We start from the raw sequence: 19050 nt of genomic DNA, 5'->3' as shown, positions 1-19050 counted from the left end.
AAAGGTCCCCTTGGAGTCTCTTTTCTTTTCAGTAAACAGCAAGCACTCAGGCTTGGAAGATAAGAATATCCACCAAATCCAAACAAATCCGGGCGAAGCTGGGCAAAGCTGCACATTGTGGCCCTTCCGGTACAGGCAGGAAATGAAAATCAGCTGTGCCTCTTGGGGCTAAGATCACTCCTACCCCGGTAAGGCTGTGCTGGAAGAAAAGTTCTCCTCTGGCTCCCCCACATTATGTATTCTTAGTGTAGAAGGTAACCAAAGTCAGTAGGCCACCGCACCCACTCTCTCTGCTATCCTGAATGGTCTGAAGTACTTGGGTGCCAAATGTCTGGATGGTAAGCGTAGGTGAATGTTCTTGGTGCTTAGCCAAACCTTGTCTCCCAGCAGGAAGACCGGAGCTGGCCGATGATGGCAGTCAGCAAACCGCTTTGCTGATGTTGCGGAATGTTGAAGTTTCCTCTGGATCATGTTCCAGAGTTTGTGAAGCTGTTGTGCTGTCATTTGGGTGGCTGGAGAAGGAATTGTTACTGGCAGTGGTAAAGGTATCTGAGGTTGTTTCCCATTTACCAGCAGTAAGGGGGATTGCCCCTTGGCACCATGAGTATGGTTATTATAAGAGAACTCAGCCCATGGTAGTAAAGTCGCCCAGTTATTCTGAGTTTCATTGGCGAAGGTTCGTAAGAAGGTTTTCAGGGAATGGTTCATGCGTTCCGCCTGTCCATTGCTCTGGGGGTGGAATCCCGTGGTGAGATCTAACTGAACCCCAAACTTCTTGCATAGGGCCCTCCAATATCTTGCGGTGAATTGTGGGCCTCTATCAGAAACGATATGTTACAGCAGGCCATGTGCTCGTAAGATGTGTTGCAAGAAGAGTTGAGCCAGTTCCAGAGCTGAGGGCAATTTGGGCAGAGCAACAAAGTGGGCCATTTTAGAAAACCGGTCCACAGTTACCCAGATTACAGCCTTTCCCTATGACAGGGGTAAGTCCACTACAAAGTCCATGGCAAGGTGGGCCCAGGGTTACACGGGAATAGGTAGAGGTTGAAGTAACCTGAACGGTTGACCTGCTAGTGCTTTCTGTTTGGCACAGGTGGGACAGGAACTGACGTAAACTTTGACATTCTGCCTCATGCGAGGCCACCAGTAGCCATTGTGTCAAGAGATTCAGAGTTCGAGCTCTACTGGAGTGCCCGGCAGTGAGAGAGTCATGAACCCATGACAATACTTTCCTTCTGTGTCGGCAGGGTACTACCATTTTGTTTCCTGCTGTGACCGTGGTGCTGGATAATGTGACTCTTGCTGGATCAAGAATGTATTGGGGAGAACTGTTCTCCTCCTCCGGCTTGGTGAGGCGAGATAGAGCATCTGCTCTTACATTCTTTGTTGCTGGCCGGTAATGCAGGGAGAAATTGAAGCGACTGAAAAACAAAGACCAACGGGCCTGTCTGGGGTTTAGGCACTGGGCTCGACACAGGAACTCCAGGTTCTTATGATCCACGTATACTATAAGGATGTTGGGCTCCCTCCAACCACTGCCGCCATTCCTCAAATGCCAGTTTGATGGCCAGTTGTTCTTTGTCGCTGATCCTATAATTTCTTTCTGCATCCTAGAATTTTTGGGAAAAATAAGAGCAAGGGATTAACTTCCTGCTCCTAGAGGACTGGCTGAGAACTGCGGAGGTCAGAGACATATACTTCCACAATGAATGGTCTTAGCGGATCTGGGTGATGTAGGCAGGTGTCTTCTAAAAATGCTTCTTTCAGGACCATAAATGCCTGGCGGGCTTCCGAAGGCCAATTCCTTGCGTCCGCCCCTTTCTTAGTAAGTGCTGATAGAGGAGCCATCTTGCGGGAGTAGTGTGGGATGAACTGTCTATAGAAATTAGCGAATCCTAAGAATCGTTGAAGGGCTTTTACTCCTATGGGTTGAGGCCAGTCTAGAATGGTGGATACCTTTTCTGGATCCATCCTGAACCTCGTGGCTGAAACAAAGTAACCCAAGAAAGGAAGTGACTCTTGCTCAAAGAGGCATTTCTCAAAATTTGTGAACAATCGATTCTCCCTCAAAATCTGTAGTACTTGTCTCACGTGTTGACGATGAGTTTTCAGATCCTTAGAGTAGATCAGTACATCGGCTAGGTAGACAATGACAGATGAATTGAGCATCTCTCGTAGTACCTCGTTCATGAGGTGTTGGAAGATTGCTGGAGCATTGCATAGCCTAAAAGGCATTACCAAGTATTCATAATGTCCGTCCCGGGTATTGAAAGCCATCTTCCTTTCATCCCCAGGATGGATGCACACCAGATTGTATACGCCACAAAGGTCGATTTTGGTAAATACCTTGGCTCCTTGTAGACGGTCAAGAAGTTCAGGAATCAGAGGTAGCAGGTATCGATCGCACCTGGTAATGGCATTCAGACCCCTATAATCAATGCATGGGCGCAGGGATCCGTCCTTCTTCCCTACAAAGAAGAACCCAGCTCTGGCCGGGGATTTACAAGGTCGGATGAACACTCGAGCAAGGTTCTCAGTGATGTATTTAGACATGGCTTGCATTTCTGGAAGGGACAGCGGATAAACCCGCCGACGGGGTGGCGTGGTACCAGGCAGTAAATCTATAGTGCAGTCAAATGGGCGATGCTGGGGTAGCAACTCGGCTTGTTCCTTAGAGAACACATCTGCAAAGTCCTCGTACTGGGAAGGTATGGCTAGGGATACTGCCATTAGAGGAATACAGGGACGAGGCTGAGTACGTAGGCAGGTATTAAAGCAATCTTGTCACCAAGCTGCCACTTGAAGAGTGTCCCAATGAATGACCGGAGAATGCTTCTGGAGCCACGGTAATCCCAGTACAATGGGATGGACTGATCTCTCCAGTACCAGGAAGGTTATCTGTTCAATATGCAGGACACCAGTCCGGAGAGTCAGTGGCTTAGTGGTAGAGGCAATGCGTCCGGGGATTAGGGTGCCTCGAATGGACATAAAGCAGAGGATTTTGTGGATGTACTAGAAGCTGAAGTTGTTGTACCAAATCCCACTGGATAAAGTTCCCTCCTGCCCTAGAATCGATAAAGGCAGTGGTGGCAAAAGTCCTTCAGGGTATTCCAGGGTTACTGGGACTGTACATTGAGGAGCAGGATTAACACAGCCTAGGAATAGCTCCTCAGTGGTGCCTAGGCTTTGGCGTTTTCCAAGCGCTCTTGACACTGGGTCAGGAAATGCCCTTTCCCACCACAGAACAAGCAGAGTCCCATTGTTTTCCGTCGCCTCCTCTCCTCTGGCATCAGAGTGCTGTGACCCAGTTGCATCGGCTCCTCCCCTTGAGGATCCACCTGGGGTCTTTCCGGAGAGGGTGATGGCAAAAGTGGTTTCATAAAGGCGGGAGCCAGTGAGACCTGTCTTCTCAGGGGGCGGAACTCCCGGGACCGTTGCTGTAGCCAGCGGTCAATTCTCCCTGCCAGATCAATCAAATTATTCAGATCCTCCGGGAGATCTCTGGCTGCTAGTTCGTCCTTTATCTGGGATGCCAGGCCCTCCAAGAAGATTCCTCTCAGGCTGTCCTCACGCCAGCCCACCTCTGAGGCCAGCGTTCAAAATTCAGTGGTATAGTCCGCCAATGGTATAGTCCCGCCAAGGAGCGGGACCCTTGGCGAAGTTGCAATAACTCTGTGGTTGCAGTGGAGTGGCATGCAGATTCATTAAAGATCTGGTTGAAGTTGAGGATGAATTGTTGGAAGTTACCCAGCATGGGATCATTGCGCTCCCATAATGGTGAGGCCCAGGATAGGGCCTTCCCATCCAACAACGAGAGAATGTATACGACCTTCACAGAGTCCGTCGGGAACTGTTTAGGTAGCAATGCAAACCTGATGTAGCATTGGTTCAAGAATCCGCGACAGAATTTGGGTGACCATTTCAAGATACTAGATGATAAAGTAGAGAATAAAAACAGCAAAGCAGATAGTTCAGAAAAAAGTAATCTATTGAAAATTTCTTAAAACAGTATCCTTACATTTTCCAGTAATAATACAAACCCATAGGGGTAGATTTTAAATTAAAAATTGCGCGATCGCGTACTTTTCTTCGCGCACCAGGCGCGAACAAAAGTACGCTGGATTTTATAAGATACGCGCGTAGCCGCGCGTATCTTATAAAATCCGGGGTCTGCGCACGCAAGGGGGTGCACATTTGTGCAACCTGCGCGCGCCGAGCCCAGCGCGCGCTGCCTGTTTCCTCCGAGGCAGCTCCGATTTTGGAGCGGCCTCTGAGGGAACTTTCCTTCGCCCTCCCCCCACCTTCCCCTCCCTTCCCCTACCTAGCCCACCCCCCTGGCCCTATCTAACCCCCCCTTACCTTTGTCGGCAAAGTTACGCCTGCTGGCCGGCAGCCCCGCTCCGTGTTCCGGGGGCTGGTCCGGAGGTCTCTGCCACGCCCCTGGAACACCCCCGGGCCGAAACCACGCTCCCGTCGCCGCCCCCGAAACGCCGTGTCGCGCCGGCCATGCCCCTTTTAGAAAGCCCTGGGACTTACACGCGTCCCGGGGCTTTACAAGCGCCGGCGGCCTTTGCAAAATAGGTGCGCCGGCGCACGAGTGCCCTGCGCGCGTAAATCTGGAAGGATTTACGCGCGCAGGGCTTTTAAAATCCGCCCCATAATGTTTAAGTAACTTCAGAGAAGAGGTGACCAATAATAATACTCTAGATCCAAATCTTAATTGCTCCAAGTACTCCAAATATAAAATAATTTATCTGAATTGAAACAGTCTACTTTTTGCTTCTGAATTTACAAATATTTCTTAACAAAGTTATCACTCAGATTGGGCATCTCTCAATGTCAAGTCATGTTCATTTTCTTCTCCTCTGTGCCTGGGTTACTCTAGAAACATCCAGGTATATTTAGATTATATAATCAAGGCATTTTTTTTTTATTTTCCTCAAAAATATTATTTTGATCTGTAGTCTTTGTCCAGTTTCAGGGCAAAGTTAACAGAGTAGCATTGGAAGCTGAGACTTAGAAATAAGCTCTAGAACATTCAAAGGCTTGAGTTGACTGAACACACTCCTCATGCATACCAGAGGATTCAGTTTTCCCCCTTTAGAGCTGCAATTTTAGATGATGAAAGATTCTCAGATAAATAATTTAATAAAGGTGGGAAAAAACTCCTTCAAATTTGCAAGTTCTATAAAATACCTTTTGTATATATAAAGAATAGTTATACTGAATGTTTTGTAAATTTTACATACCTAAAATGTTTTCAAGTTTCAGAGCAGTCTGTTTTCTGGCTTTGTATGAAGTGACATATTGTCTTTGATTAGGGTATCAGTGATGGTTTAAAATATTAATCCCAATCACCTCATTATTTTTAGAAATTTATCAAAGAATTAGCTAAGTTTTGAGATCATTTTACTGCTGATTGTTGAAAGTCCATCTGAGTCGACAGCAGTACAGCTAATTGATTGCCTTTCAAAAGCATATCAAGATCTAGTCCTTGCGGCAGGTTTTCAACCTAATCTTTCTGCTATGCAGAATTTTCTCTTTATCCCAGGACAAGCAGGATGCTAGTCCTCACATATGGGTGACATCAGTAATGGAGCCCTATGTACGGAAAACTTCTGTAAAAGTTTCTATGAAACTTTTGACTGGCACCAGAGTGCCTACTGAGCATGCCCAGCATGATATGATATTCCCTGCCACAGGGGTCTCCCTTCAGTCTTCTTTTTTCCACGAAGCAGTTAGCCTCGCGGTCTCTAGGAGTCCTGTGGAATTCTCCACAACTTTAACTTTGAGAAAAGTTAGAAAACTTCAAGCCGCAAAGGGTCTCCCCTTAGTTAACACCGATCGCGGTAAGTTTTTGATTCTCGTGGTTCTGTTCTGCTTTTTCAATACATTTTTGTCCTGAGTCATTGGCCGTCGACGGCTGTCCGGCCCCAAAATGGCTTCAGGCTTCAAAAAGTGTCCCAAATGCAACAGGAACATGTCCATTACGGACCCTCACCAGGACTGTGTCCTCTGTCTTGGTGAAGCCCATGATGTTAAAACTTGTCCCTTGTGTGCCACGATGACATCAAAGGGCCGTCGTCTCCGACTGGAAAAAATGGAGCAATTGTTTAAAATACAGCTTGTATCAGCTCCATCCACCTCAACTCAATCGTCTCCGGCTGGGTCGATTCGAAAAGTCGTGTTCAAAAAGCGTCTACCAGGTGAGTCGGGAGATGCTCCCTTTTCCTCCCCCTCACCATCGTCCAGGGCGTCGACATCGGGCAGTGAAAAAGCCCGCGAAAAAGAAAAGCATCGCCATCGGCACCATAGGCCGCATACAGCTTCTGCGACCTCGATACCCGGCGAGCCATCGACAGAGGGCGGTACACCTACTAAGAAACCTCGGCTCCAGGACCAGGCTTCAGAGCCATCGACAGGGCGATCCCCGCCGATTCCGGCACAAGGAACCGTGCCTCCTCAGGGCTCTGAGGAGGTATCGGCACCGCCGTTACCGCCTCCCCCCATGGGTGCTCTGTTTTCACCATCCATGCGGGCGGAACTTGATGTATATATACGTCAAGCAGTCAGAGATGCTTTCATCGAGGCGATGCCATGACCTCAGCCGTCTACGCCAGCGATGCCCTCGACACCAATCCCGATGACATCGCCGGTTCCAACACCAGTGCCCTCGATGCCGATTCCAGCAATATCATCACCGCAACCATCGATGCCGTCGATGCCGATACCGCCGGTTCCGGCGTATGTGCCACCGATGCCGTCGATTCCCATTCGGCCACCGGCACCGATGCCACCATCGATGACAGGTCAAGAATCCTCCATTTTTCAACCATTAATGGATAAATTGGATTCCCTAATTCAAGCTTTTTCTACTTCACCTCAGGATTTCGATTCAGATCCACATCAAAAACCAGTGCCTGGTCCATCAGGAATTATTCCTCCCATCAGACCACATACACCAATGTCTGAGGTTCCCTTTAAGCCTCTTAGACCATTAGCACATACACTGGATACTGGTACGGACTCAGAGAATGATATATCATCTGAAGAAGATATCCTTTCTGAACCTTCACCACCAGAGGACAGAAGGAAATCACCACCAGAAGATCTTTCCTTCTCTAACTTCATAAAGGAGATGTCGGACACTATCCCATTCTCTCTCCTCTCGGAAATAGACACTAGGCAAAAGACATTAGAGGTCCTTCAGTTCGTGGATCCTCCTAAAGAAATACTAGCTATTCCAGTGCACGAAGTCCTGCAAGAGCTAATGTACCGGATGTGGGAGCACCCTGGCTCTGTGGCAGCAGTTAATAAACGAGCTGATGCCACATATCTCGTTCAACTCATTCCAGGATTTCAAAAATCTCAGTTGCCACACCAATCTGTGGTGGTTGAATCAGCCCAGAAAAAGGCTAAGAGACTGAAACAACATGCTTCCACACCTCCAGGTAAACAGTCGTTTCCTAGACAGTTTAGGAAGGAAGATCTTCCAAGGAGCAATGCTGGTCTCACGGATAAATTCATATCAATTATTCATGAACCAGTATCAGCGTGACCTGTGGAAACAGGTTGAAGCTCTTTCCCAACACCTACCAGACCAGTTTCAAGAGGGTTTCCTCCGTCTCGTGCATAAGGGCCTAGAATCAGGCAAGCACGAGGTGAGAGCCACTTATGATTCCTTCGAAACAGCCTCCCGTTTATCGGCCTCAGGTATCACAGCTCGGAGATGGGCCTGGTTAAAATCTTCTGAACTTAGGCCAGAAGTACAGGAAAGGTTAGCAGACCTACCTTGTCTAGGTGAAAACCTTTTTGAAGACAAGGTCAAAGAGGCAGTGGCAACCATAAAAGACCACGCGGAAACCCTAAAACAATTGTCTCAACTTCCTCAAGAGACGCACCAACCTTCTAGGAGGCCTCCTAGAAGATATTATCCTCCTGCTACCAGAGCCAGACAGCAACGCCCAACACAGCGTTCTCAAACTCGACAGAGGCCTGCTAGGCCCCAGCAGCCTGCGCCTACTGCATCCACATCAGGCTTTTGAAAAACAGCCAGAGAGCAGAAACCATTCTCAAAATCCTCTTCCACATTTACCAGTCGGAGGTCGAATAGCTTCCTACCATCAAACTTGGACCTCCATCACAACAGACCAATGGGTACTCTCAATTACAGCTCAAGGGTACCGCTTGGATTTCCTCACTGTACCAAACGAAAATCCTCCTCTTTCGTCTTGGACAGTGTCTCATCACTCCACAATCCTGCAAGCAAAATTAATCCACCCTTCTGAAAGCCAGGGCCATAGAACCAGTTCCCAGGCCTCAGTGGGGCAGAGGATTCTACTCCCGATATTTCCTCATTCCAAAGAATGAGGAAGGATCCAACAGAAGAAAATAGGATAAAGCATAAACATTGGCAAGTTAAATGTAAGACATTGATAAGACAGGCTAGGAGAGAATTTGAAAAGAAGTTGGCTGTAGAGGCAAAAACTCACAGTAAAAACTTTTTTAAATATATCCAAAGCAGAAAGCCTGTGAGGGAGTCAGTTGGACCGTTAGATGATCGAGGGGTTAAAGGGGCACTTAGAGAAGATAAGGCCATCGCGGAAAGATTAAATGATTTCTTTGCTTCGGTGTTTACTGAAGAGGATGTTGGGGAGGTACCCGTAATGGAGAAGGTTTTCATGGGTAATGATTCAGATGGACTGAATCAAATCACGGTGAACCTAGAAGATGTGGTAGGCCTGATTGACAAACTGAAGAGTAGTAAATCACCTGGACCGGATGGTATACACCCCAGAGTTCTGAAGGAACTAAAAAATGAAATTTCAGACCTATTAGTAAAAATTTGTAACTTATCATTAAAATCATCCATTGTACCTGAAGACTGGAGGATAGCAAATGTAACCCCAATATTTAAAAAGGGCTCCGGGGTGATCCTGGAAACTACAGACCGGTTAGCCTGACTTCAGTGCCAGGAAAAATAGTGGAAAGTATTCTAAACATCAAAATCACAGAACATATAGAAAGACATGGTTTAATGGAACAAAGTCAGCATGGCTTTACCCAGGTCAAGTCTTGCCTCACAAATCTGCTTCACTTTTTTGAAGGAGTTAATAAACATGTGGATAAAGGTGAACCGGTAGATATAGTATACTTGGATTTTCAGAAGGCGTTTGACAAAGTTCCTCATGAGAGGCTTCTAGGAAAAGTAAAAAGTCATGGGATACGTGGCGATGTCCTTTCGTGGATTGCAAACTGGCTAAAAGACAGGAAACAGAGAGTAGGATTAAATGGGCAATTTTCTCAGTGGAAGGGAGTGGACAGTGGAGTGCCTCAGGGATCTGTATTGGGACCCTTACTGTTCAATATATTTATAAATGATCTGGAAAGAAATACGACGAGTGAGATAATCAAATTTGCAGATGACACAAAATTGTGCAGAGTAGTTAAATCACAAGCAGATTGTGATAAATTGCAGGAAGACCTTGTGAGACTGGAAAATTGGGCATCCAAATGGCAGATGAAATTTAATGTGGATAAGTGCAAGGTGATGCATATAGGGAAAAATAACCCATGCTATAATTACACAATGTTGGGTTCCATATTAGGTGCTACAACCCAAGAAAGAGATCTAGGTGTCATAGTGGATAACACATTGAAATCGTCGGTTCAGTGTGCTGCGGCAGTCAAAAAAGCAAACAGAATGTTGGGAATTATTAGAAAAGGAATGATGAATAAAACGGAAAATGTCATAATGCCTCTGTATCGCTCCATGGTGAGACCGCACCTTGAATACTGTGTACAATTCTGGTCGCCGCATCTCAAAAAAGATATAATTGCGATGGAGAAGGTACAGAGAAGGGCTACCAAAATGATAAGGGGAATGGAACAACTCCCCTATGAGGAAAGACTAAAGAGGTTAGGACTTTTCAGCTTGGAGAAGAGACGACTGAGGGGGGATATGACAGAGGTGTTTAAAATCATGAGAGGTCTAGAACGGGTAGAAGTGAATCGGTTATTTACTCTTTCGGATAGTAGAAAGACTAGGGGACACTCCATGAAGTTAGCATGGGGCACATTTAAAACTAATCGGAGAAAGTTCTTTTTTACTCAATGCACAATTAAACTCTGGAATTTGTTGCCAGAGAATGTGGTTCGTGCAGTTAGTATAGCTGTGTTTAAAAAAGGATTGAATAAGTTCTTGGAGGAGAAGTCCATTACCTGCTATTAAGTTCACTTAGAGAATAGCCACTGCCATTAGCAATGGTTACATGGAATAGACTTAGTTTTTGGGTACTTGCCAGGTTCTTATGGCCTGGACTGGCCACTGTTGGAAACAGGATGCTGGGCTTGATGGACCCTTGGTCTGACCCAGTATGGCATTTTCTTATGTTCTTATGTTCTTATGGCCTACGTCCTATCCTGGACGTCAGAAATCTCAACAAATTTCTAAAGAAAGAGAAATTCAGGATGGTATCCTTAGGCACCATGCTACCTCTTTTTCAAAAAGGGGATTGGCTCTGCTCTCTGGATCTTCAAGACGCTTACGCTCACATTCCCATTTTTCCTCCTCATCGGCAGTACCTGCGATTTCTGGTGGAAGGTCAACACTTCCAATACCGAGTGCTACCATTCGGCCTGGCCTCAGCACCTCGAGTGTTCACAAAGTGTCTTGCAGTAGCGGTGGCACATCTTCACAAACAAAGAGTGCATGCATTTCCTTACTTGGACGACTGGCTCATAAGGAGTCAAACACAAAGCGGAGCTCTCACTTCTCTCCAGCTCACAATAAAGTTGCTTCACTCCTTGGGATTTCTCATCAATTACGAGAAATCCCATCTCACACCATCTCACCTGTTGCAGTTCATAGGTGCAGATCTCAACACCATCACAGCAAAAGCTTTTTTTCCAAGAGACTGTGCTCAAACGCTCGTTCTCCTAGCGCACTCTATTCGCTATCAGTCTCAAGTTACAGCTCATCAGTGCCTCACCCTACTCGGACACATGGCCTCAACAGTTCACGTCACTCCCATGGCCAGACTGACCATGTGACTAATGCAATGGACACTCAAAGATCAGTGGATTCAAGCCATTCAACCATTGTCCACTCCCATTCAGATAACACAAGATCTGAAATCTTCCCTTCTCTGGTGGACATCAACGATCAACTTGCTCAAAGGCCTACCTTTCCAGCAACCAGTTCCACAAGTGACTTTAACTACAGATGCGTCCACCTTGGGTTGGGGAGCACACATTGGTCCTCTAAAGACACAGGGCACGTGGACAAAACAAGAAGCCTCCTTTCAAATAAACTTCCTGGAGCTTCGAGCTATACGCTATGCACTAAATGCGTTCAAGGACTGCCTTTCACACAAGACTGTGCTGATCCAAACGGACAACACAGTAGCCATGTGGTACATCAACAAGCAAGGGGGAACAGGTTCCTACCTCCTTTGTCAAGAAGCAGCTCAAATTTGGGACTGGGCCCTAGCACACTCAATTCTTCTACGGGCCACCTACCTAGCAGGCATCCACAACACAGTAGCGGATCGCCTCAGCCGTCACTTCCAACCACACGCGTGGTCTCTAGATCCAACGCTAGCAACCAAGATATTTCAACACTGGGGTCAACCAACAATAGATCTCTTTGTATCCCATCTGAACTACAAAGTGAACAATTACTGCTCTCTCCTCTGGCAGCAGAACAGCCTACCAAGGGACGCCTTTGCTCGCCATTGGAACTCAGGCCTGTTATATGCGTATTCGCCGATACTGCTCATAACCAAAACTCTAGTGAAGCTTCAACAGGACAAGGGGACCATGATACTCATAGCCCCATACTGGCCTCGACAAGTATGGTTCCCCACACTTCTAGATCTCTCAGTCAGGGATCCAATTCATCTGGGAGTAGCTCCCAATTTCATAACTCAGGAACAGGGTCAGCTGCGCCATCCCAACCTTCAATCCCTGTCCCTGACAGCATGGATGTTGAAAGCTTGATCTTACAACCACTCAATCTTCCAACCACCATATCTCAAATGCTGATAGCTTCACGTAAACCTTCCACTAGAAAGAATTATTCCTACAAATGGAAACGTTTTACTTTGTGGTGCACTCAGAAAGCACTAGATCCTTTCACTTGCCCCACTACCTCACTACTAGATTACCTATACCATCTTTCAGACTCTGGTCTTAAGACTTCATCTGTAAGAGTACACTTGAGTGCAATCTCAGCTTATCATAGCAAGCTGGGAGACACACCTATCTCTACACAGCCTCTCGTCAGTAAATTCATGAGAGGCCTAACGCACATTAAACCACCAGTTCATTCCCCAAGCATACAATGGGACCTGAACGTAGTCTTAACCAGGCTTATGCGTTCTCCATTTGAACCCATAGATACCTGTGACCTTAAATTTCTCACTTGGAAAATGGTTTTCCTTATAGCCATTACATCAGCTAGAAGGGTCAGTGAACTACAAGCTCTGGTCACATACGAACCTTTTACAAAGTTCCTACATGACAGGGTGGTCCTCCTTACTCATCCTAAATTCCTTCCAAAAGTAGTCACGGAATTCCACCTGAACCAATCTATAGTTTTACCAACATTCTTTCCAAGGCCTCACTCTCACCAGGGAGAAAGAGCCTTACATACCTTAGACTGTAAGCGTGCATTATCTTTTTACTTAAACCGCACTACAGTCCATAGGAAATCCAGTCAACTATTTGTATCCTATGATCCAAATAAACCTGGTAAACCAGTGGGTAAACATACTTTGTCAAATTGGCTAGCAGATTGCATACAATTTTGTTATGAAAAAGCAGGCCTTACTCTTCAAGAGCGAGTAAAAGCACATGCAGTCAGAGCAATGTCAACCTCAGTAGCACACCTTCGCTCTGTACCTATTCTGGACATTTGCAAATCAGCAACATGGAATTCTCTTCACACCTTTGCAGCTCACTACTGTTTAGACAAAGAAGGAAGACAAGATTCAGCATATGGACAATCTGTCTTAAAGAACATGTTTCCAGTGTAACCCCAACTCCTTCTACATCCAACCTGCTGTGATTTCGGCTGATTCATTTCAACAACAATACTTCACTGTTGCTTCACCACAAAATGACTCAGCCTCTAGCTTGCTAATCACCCATATGTGAGGACTAGCATCCTGCTTGTCCTGGGATAAAGCAAAATTGCTTACCTTGTAATAGGTGTTATCCCAGGACAGCAGGATGTAGTCCTCACGAAACCCACCCACCACCCCGCGGAGTTGGGTCCGATACGTTTTATTATTTTATTTTTGGCTAATGCTAATTGCTACAAAACAAGACTGAAGGGAGACCCCTGTGGCAGGGAATATCATGGCATGCTGGGCATGCTCAGTAGGCACTCTGGTGCCAGTCAAATGTTTCATAGAAACTTTTACAGAAGTTTTCCGTACATAGGGCTCCATTACTGATGTCACCCATATGTGAGGACTACATCCTGCTGTCCTGGGATAACACCTATTACAAGGTAAGCAATTTTGCTTTCTCTTGCAACGTTTTTCTCTGTCAGAGTGATGGGAGCACTGACAGAGAAGTGGGAAACCAGCTCAATTAGGGAAAGAATTAGCACCAATCAAAGCTTCAGCTGTATCTACTGTCCATTTGTGTATCTTTCATATAAATTCATAATTCAATCATTTGAAAAAATCTATCTAACCTGGAGAGTATGTCTCGTATTTACTTACCTCATGCTTGAATCAGAAATGACTGGCATTAAGACACTTTAAAAGGAAACTATAAACATCAATAGAGAAACAGGTTTACAGATGAATGTGAATATCGAGGGGGGAATTGGGAGAGAGGCACTTTTTTTTTTAAGTAGTTGGAATGCAGACTTGGAGATTGGAGCTAAAATTATACAAAAATATAGCAAGATTCCTGTGATTCTGCTATAATCCTCTTCCTATATCAATTTCAAATCTTGTTTAATTTTAGACCGACCGGTCTGCTGGATGGAGGGGAGATGGAGGTGGGTGTGAGCTGTCCCTGGATGACTGCATCAGCCGCAGCCTGGCTGGTACCAGATGGGGCCTGGGGGCAGCAGAAGTGGATAAAACAGGTAGCTGTTATGGGATTGGCTCGGGGCCCGGGATATCAGAGCTCAGATGTACCTCAAGCTAGGAAGAGCAACATTACTACCTGAAGTTCTGGAGGTCCAGTAAGCCAGTTTTCTTCATATCTTCTGGTTATTCTGCCTCCTTCATTTTCAGCCAGGGCTGAATATCTTACGTTAGCTAAACTGGGACTTTCCTGATCATCAGATTTCATCACTACTTAAACAGTTCTGAGAATCCCTGAGAACTTTGGAGGGTTGAACAAGTGTAGTTATAGCAGCCTGGACAATTATTCCTCAGCCAGAGAGCCAGACCATGAATACTGTTATGTGTTGGAAAGAGATTTGCAGAAGAAAAACCCTTGATTCATTTTTATATTTCAGGAAATATAAAAATTGAAAATTTCAGGAATCCTGGCTTGGATTCCTTTGTTTAGTTATGCTAACGTCTGTCTTAAGATATGAGACTGTGCTGCAGTCTTAGAAATGATGGCAGTAACAGCTAAAGGCAAAAAGAACCATAAATAACTTATAGTATAGCATGCTAGGTTAATTCAATAAATATAATTAGAGGCTAAAGTATTACCATATATAGCAATAAATATCTTGTTTACTTCAAAGTAGACAGTGTATGTAGGCAATGCATAAACATATGCACAGGTATTAGCTACAAGAATATACACCTGATTTCAGGCATTTAAAGAATATTGAAATAACTGGTTAGTGATTTGTTAAAAGCTTATTATCAATGTCTCTGGATCATACAAAGTGTTAATGTCATCTGCAAGACAGAGCTCTCTAGGTTCGGTGCTGGACTGTATCCTGTTAGTTTGCATGCATATCTGATAAGATCAATAAAAGAGGAACACTAATTGCCTTTTGTTAATTAAAATTTAATACAAATTGTTCTGTATTTGCTTTTAACCTAGAGATTGGCTGAAATATACAAAGTGACTTTTAGAGCCTCAGGTGAATCCCTTAAGGTTTTTCCAAGAGGATGTTCCACGCTATTCAAGAAACAGAAATGCCTAACCAGGAGAGAGAAATGTATTGGCAACAGGTGACAGCTTTGAACTATCCTTTCCACACACACAGAGACACCCTTAAAAAAAAAAAAAGAACAAACCCACACTTTGTTTTAACTTGGAAATTAGTATGAAAATGAGGTAAATGGGTAAACTGGAAGAGATTTATACATTTCTGTAATATAAGTTGACAATAATCATTCTTTTTTTTCAGCCATCTCCTAGAATACAATATCCGGATTAGTTGTTCTTGATGTCATACCCTTGCTCCAGCTGCCTTATACATTTACATATTAATATGAAAAATGGATATTAATTGAGTTGTGCAAAGCTGGAAATGAGCTTCATGAGACTCTGATGATAGTAGCTAGACGGTCAATTCAGAAGGATCATTATTAGAGTAAAAACTAGATATTCTTTGAAATTTAAAATTGAGACAATACATTTTACTTTATTTGGTCCTATTGTTTGTAACATTGGCAGATTGAGTGAGGGGATCCCCTTAATCCATTCTGAAAAGACCGTGTTACAAGAAAAAGAAGGCATTGTATATAATAGTAGGCATTAAAAGGGCTTCCATTCTTTTTGGGAAACTTCACCTTAAAATGTGACTTAAGGATATTTTCTAATTCCTGTTCATCAGAAAACATTCCTAAAAAAAGGGGGGAGGGGGATGGGTGGTGTGTGCATGTGTGCTAATTTCAAATGGCTTCCAGTGCATTTGAAGTAGGGAGCTTCCCACACATGCTTAGGACGAATTGGTTGATTGAGGAGAAATGATGTAATAGCCAATTAAATTGGCCAATTTGGGTTTTCCTAATGTACTCTTTCCTTCTATACAGGAGGTACATGCCAGTCTTTAGAATTTTTCATCGGGTTTCATGTTCAGAGTGCAAGATGACAAGAAGTCTGAGGTGTTTAGCTCCATTGAAATTCAGCCGTTTTTTTCCCCACCACCCCTTCCCCACCCTCCCTTGCTTGTTACGGCGGTTACTATCCCAAACCAAATTAGCCTGATACTTCACTTTCAATGCATATCCAAGCAGGTCTCTGCTTCAATGGCAGGGGGAATGAAGAAAAGAGGATTTATATTCAAACAACCAACAAGGACTAAATTGCATGGGCTGGAAAAACAAATAAGCGTGGGAGTAGCTTACTTGTTATGGTGGTTACTACCCTGAACCAATCACCCCTGATACTTCACTTTGAATACATATACAGTGCAGCTCACTGCTTCAGTGGCAAGGGGGATGAAGAAAATAGGGTTTATATTCAGACAACCACCAACAAGGACTAAATTGCACAGGCTGGGCAAACAAGCGTGGGAGTAGCTTGATTATTGTGGTGGTTACTACCCCTAACCAATTAGGCTTGATACTTTACATTGTTGCAACTCCAGCACTGCTTTCTACATCAATTGGCAGGGGTGGAAGGAAATTAGAACAAAAAAGTTACCAAAAAGGGCCCTGACCTCACCGGTCAGAGTAACAGATAAATATGAGAAAAATAAGTATGAAAGCTTGCTGGGAAGACTAGATGGGCCATTTGGTCTTCTTCTGCCATCATTTCTATGTTTCTATGTTTACATTCTGACCTTCTTGTCTTTAATCAAATCTCCTCTCCAGGCTATTTTTTTGTATCTCAACTTCATCCTAAAAAACTAGGTGGTGGGCTACTTATCATATACAAAAGTAGTTGGTGTATTAAGTGTGAAAACCTTAATGGTAATTCTCCCTTGAAATGTTAATTATTTCTTCAAATCATTTTTCTATTTGTTTAGTCTATGTCCCACCTAAACTTTTACTTTCTGACTTATTGTTGCAGTTAGGTGCTGCAGTCAGGATAGTGGACCCTTGGGCCGGACTACCCAGGGAGGCAGGGTAGGCCGGGAGGCGGAGCCACAGGCTAGCGATGTTCACCCGGGAACCAGAGACCCCCCAGGAGGAGCCTGTAGGGTCCTGGAACCTTGGGACTTAGGAGAAAAGCTCAGAGTCTATAAACAGAGAAAGCCTGGGCAGAGGGTGTAGCAGTGAAAGTCCAAAGAGAACACAAAGTCCGTAGGCCAGCAATGCGGGTTAAGGACCAGCTGAAGGTAGGACTGCGGGCAGCAACAACACCTGTGGCAAGCTGGACCGTGAGACAGGAGTTGAAGACAGGCTGCGAACTGGAGCAGGCTGTAGGCTGGACCGGAGTCTGGAGCTGGCTGTGAACCGGAGCGGCTGTACACAGGAACGGAGTTTGTAGCTGGCTGTGAACCGGAGCAGGCTGAAGACTGGAACGGGGTCTGCAGCTGGCTGTGAACCGGAGCAGGCTGAAGACTGGAACTGGACCTGCAGCTGGCTGTGAGCCGGAGCAGGCTGAAAACTGGAACGGGGTCTGCAGCTGGCTGTGAACCGGAGCAGGCTGAAGACTGGAACTGGACCTGCAGCTGGCTGTGAGCCGGAGCAGGCTGAAAACTGGAACGGGGTCTGCAGCTGGCTGTGACCTGGAGCAGGCTGAAGATTGGAACGGGGCCTGCAGTTGGCTGTGAACCGGAGCAGGCTGAAGCGGAGCCAGGAACGGACCAGGATCTGAGGCAGGCGGCAAGCTGAAGCAAGGTCAGGGACGGTCCGAGGTCAGAGGCAGGCGGCAAGCTGAAGCAAGGTCAAGGCAATCCAAAGGTCAAGTCAGGAGCGAGGAACAGATGAAAGCGCAATTCAGAACTACTAGGCAGTAGTGAACCTCGTTGCAAGGCAAGGAGAAGGCGTCTGGACGTCGGTTAAATCAGTCTTGGGGCGTGGCGTCGTTAGCACAGGCGGGGCCAGACTTCCTGGAGCTGTGCGCACATAGTGTGCATCCTCACGCGCGCGGCAGCGGGGAGACGGGCAAGCAATGGCGGACGCCATGAGGAACCGGCGGAGCTGCATGGGTCCCGGGCGTGCGGAACGCAGCGTTTCCAGTAGTGGAGGTGAGCCCTGTTCAGAGTAAGAGAAGGGGAAGAGGTGGAGACCGCAACAGTACCCCCCCCCTTTATGGCCCCTCTTGAGAGGACCTGGTTTTCCTGGATGGTCCTGATGAAACTGCTGCAAAAAGCTCTTGTCAAGGATGTTGTGGCTGGGTTCCCAGGTGTTATCTTCGTCACCACAGCCTTCCCATGCTAGTAGGTACTCCCACCTACGGTTGTGGAAAATGACATCCAGGACCTCTCGCACTTGATACGTGGGATCCACGACAACTGCAGTATCTGTAGGAGCCGGAGGCGTGCGATGAAACCGAGAGAGGACTACCGGTTTAAGCAGAGATGCATGAAAGACGTTGTGGATTCGGAGGGATGACGGTAGTCTTAGGCGATACGACACCAGGCCTACTCGCTCAGCAATTTGGAATGGCCCACAGAACTTGGGTGTGAACCTCCGGGATGGGAGCCGGAGGTGGATGTTTTTTGTGCTGAGCCAGACTCGATCCCCGGGCTGGTAGGTGGGAGCTGGTCTCCGGTGGCGATCGGCCGCTTGCTTGGCCGACGCGGCTGAGCGGCGAAGGTGTTTCTGCGTCAAGTGCCACAACGTCTGTAATTGCCGGGCCGTAATCTGTATGGCTGGTGAGGCGCTGGGAGCTTCTAGTGGTAGTGGAGGTCTCAGTGGTTTCCCGTAGACCAGGTGGAACGGGGATTTGCCGGTAGCAGCGTGAACTTGGTTGTTGTATGCGAATTCGGCCCAGGGCAAGAGTTCGGACCAATTGTCTTGTCTCTCATTGATGAAAGCCCGAATGTACGCCTTTAGTGTCCGATTCATTCTCTCGGTTTGTCCATTGCTCTGGGGGTGGAAGGCTGTGGAGAAGCTGAGCTTTACCTTAAAGCATTTACAGAGGGCTTTCCAATAGCAGGCAACGAATTGAGAGCCCCTGTCTGAAACTATGTCCAGAGGAAGTCCATGTAGTTTGAAGACA

The 19050-nt window shown here is 46.1% G+C and overlaps 1 protein-coding gene across 1 annotated transcript in view; it reads left to right on the top strand.

The window, feature by feature from the left end:
- TENM2 (teneurin transmembrane protein 2) overlaps positions 1-19050 on the top strand; it is a 2776334-nt gene that overhangs the window by 601867 nt on the left and 2155417 nt on the right. The gene's annotated exons all lie outside the window — the stretch shown is intronic.

The sequence above is a fragment of the Rhinatrema bivittatum genome, chromosome 18, assembly GCF_901001135.1.
Source record: "Rhinatrema bivittatum chromosome 18, aRhiBiv1.1, whole genome shotgun sequence".
NCBI classification, from domain to species: Eukaryota; Metazoa; Chordata; class Amphibia; order Gymnophiona; family Rhinatrematidae; genus Rhinatrema; species Rhinatrema bivittatum.
This window is presented reverse-complemented; position numbering and strand designations above follow the sequence as displayed.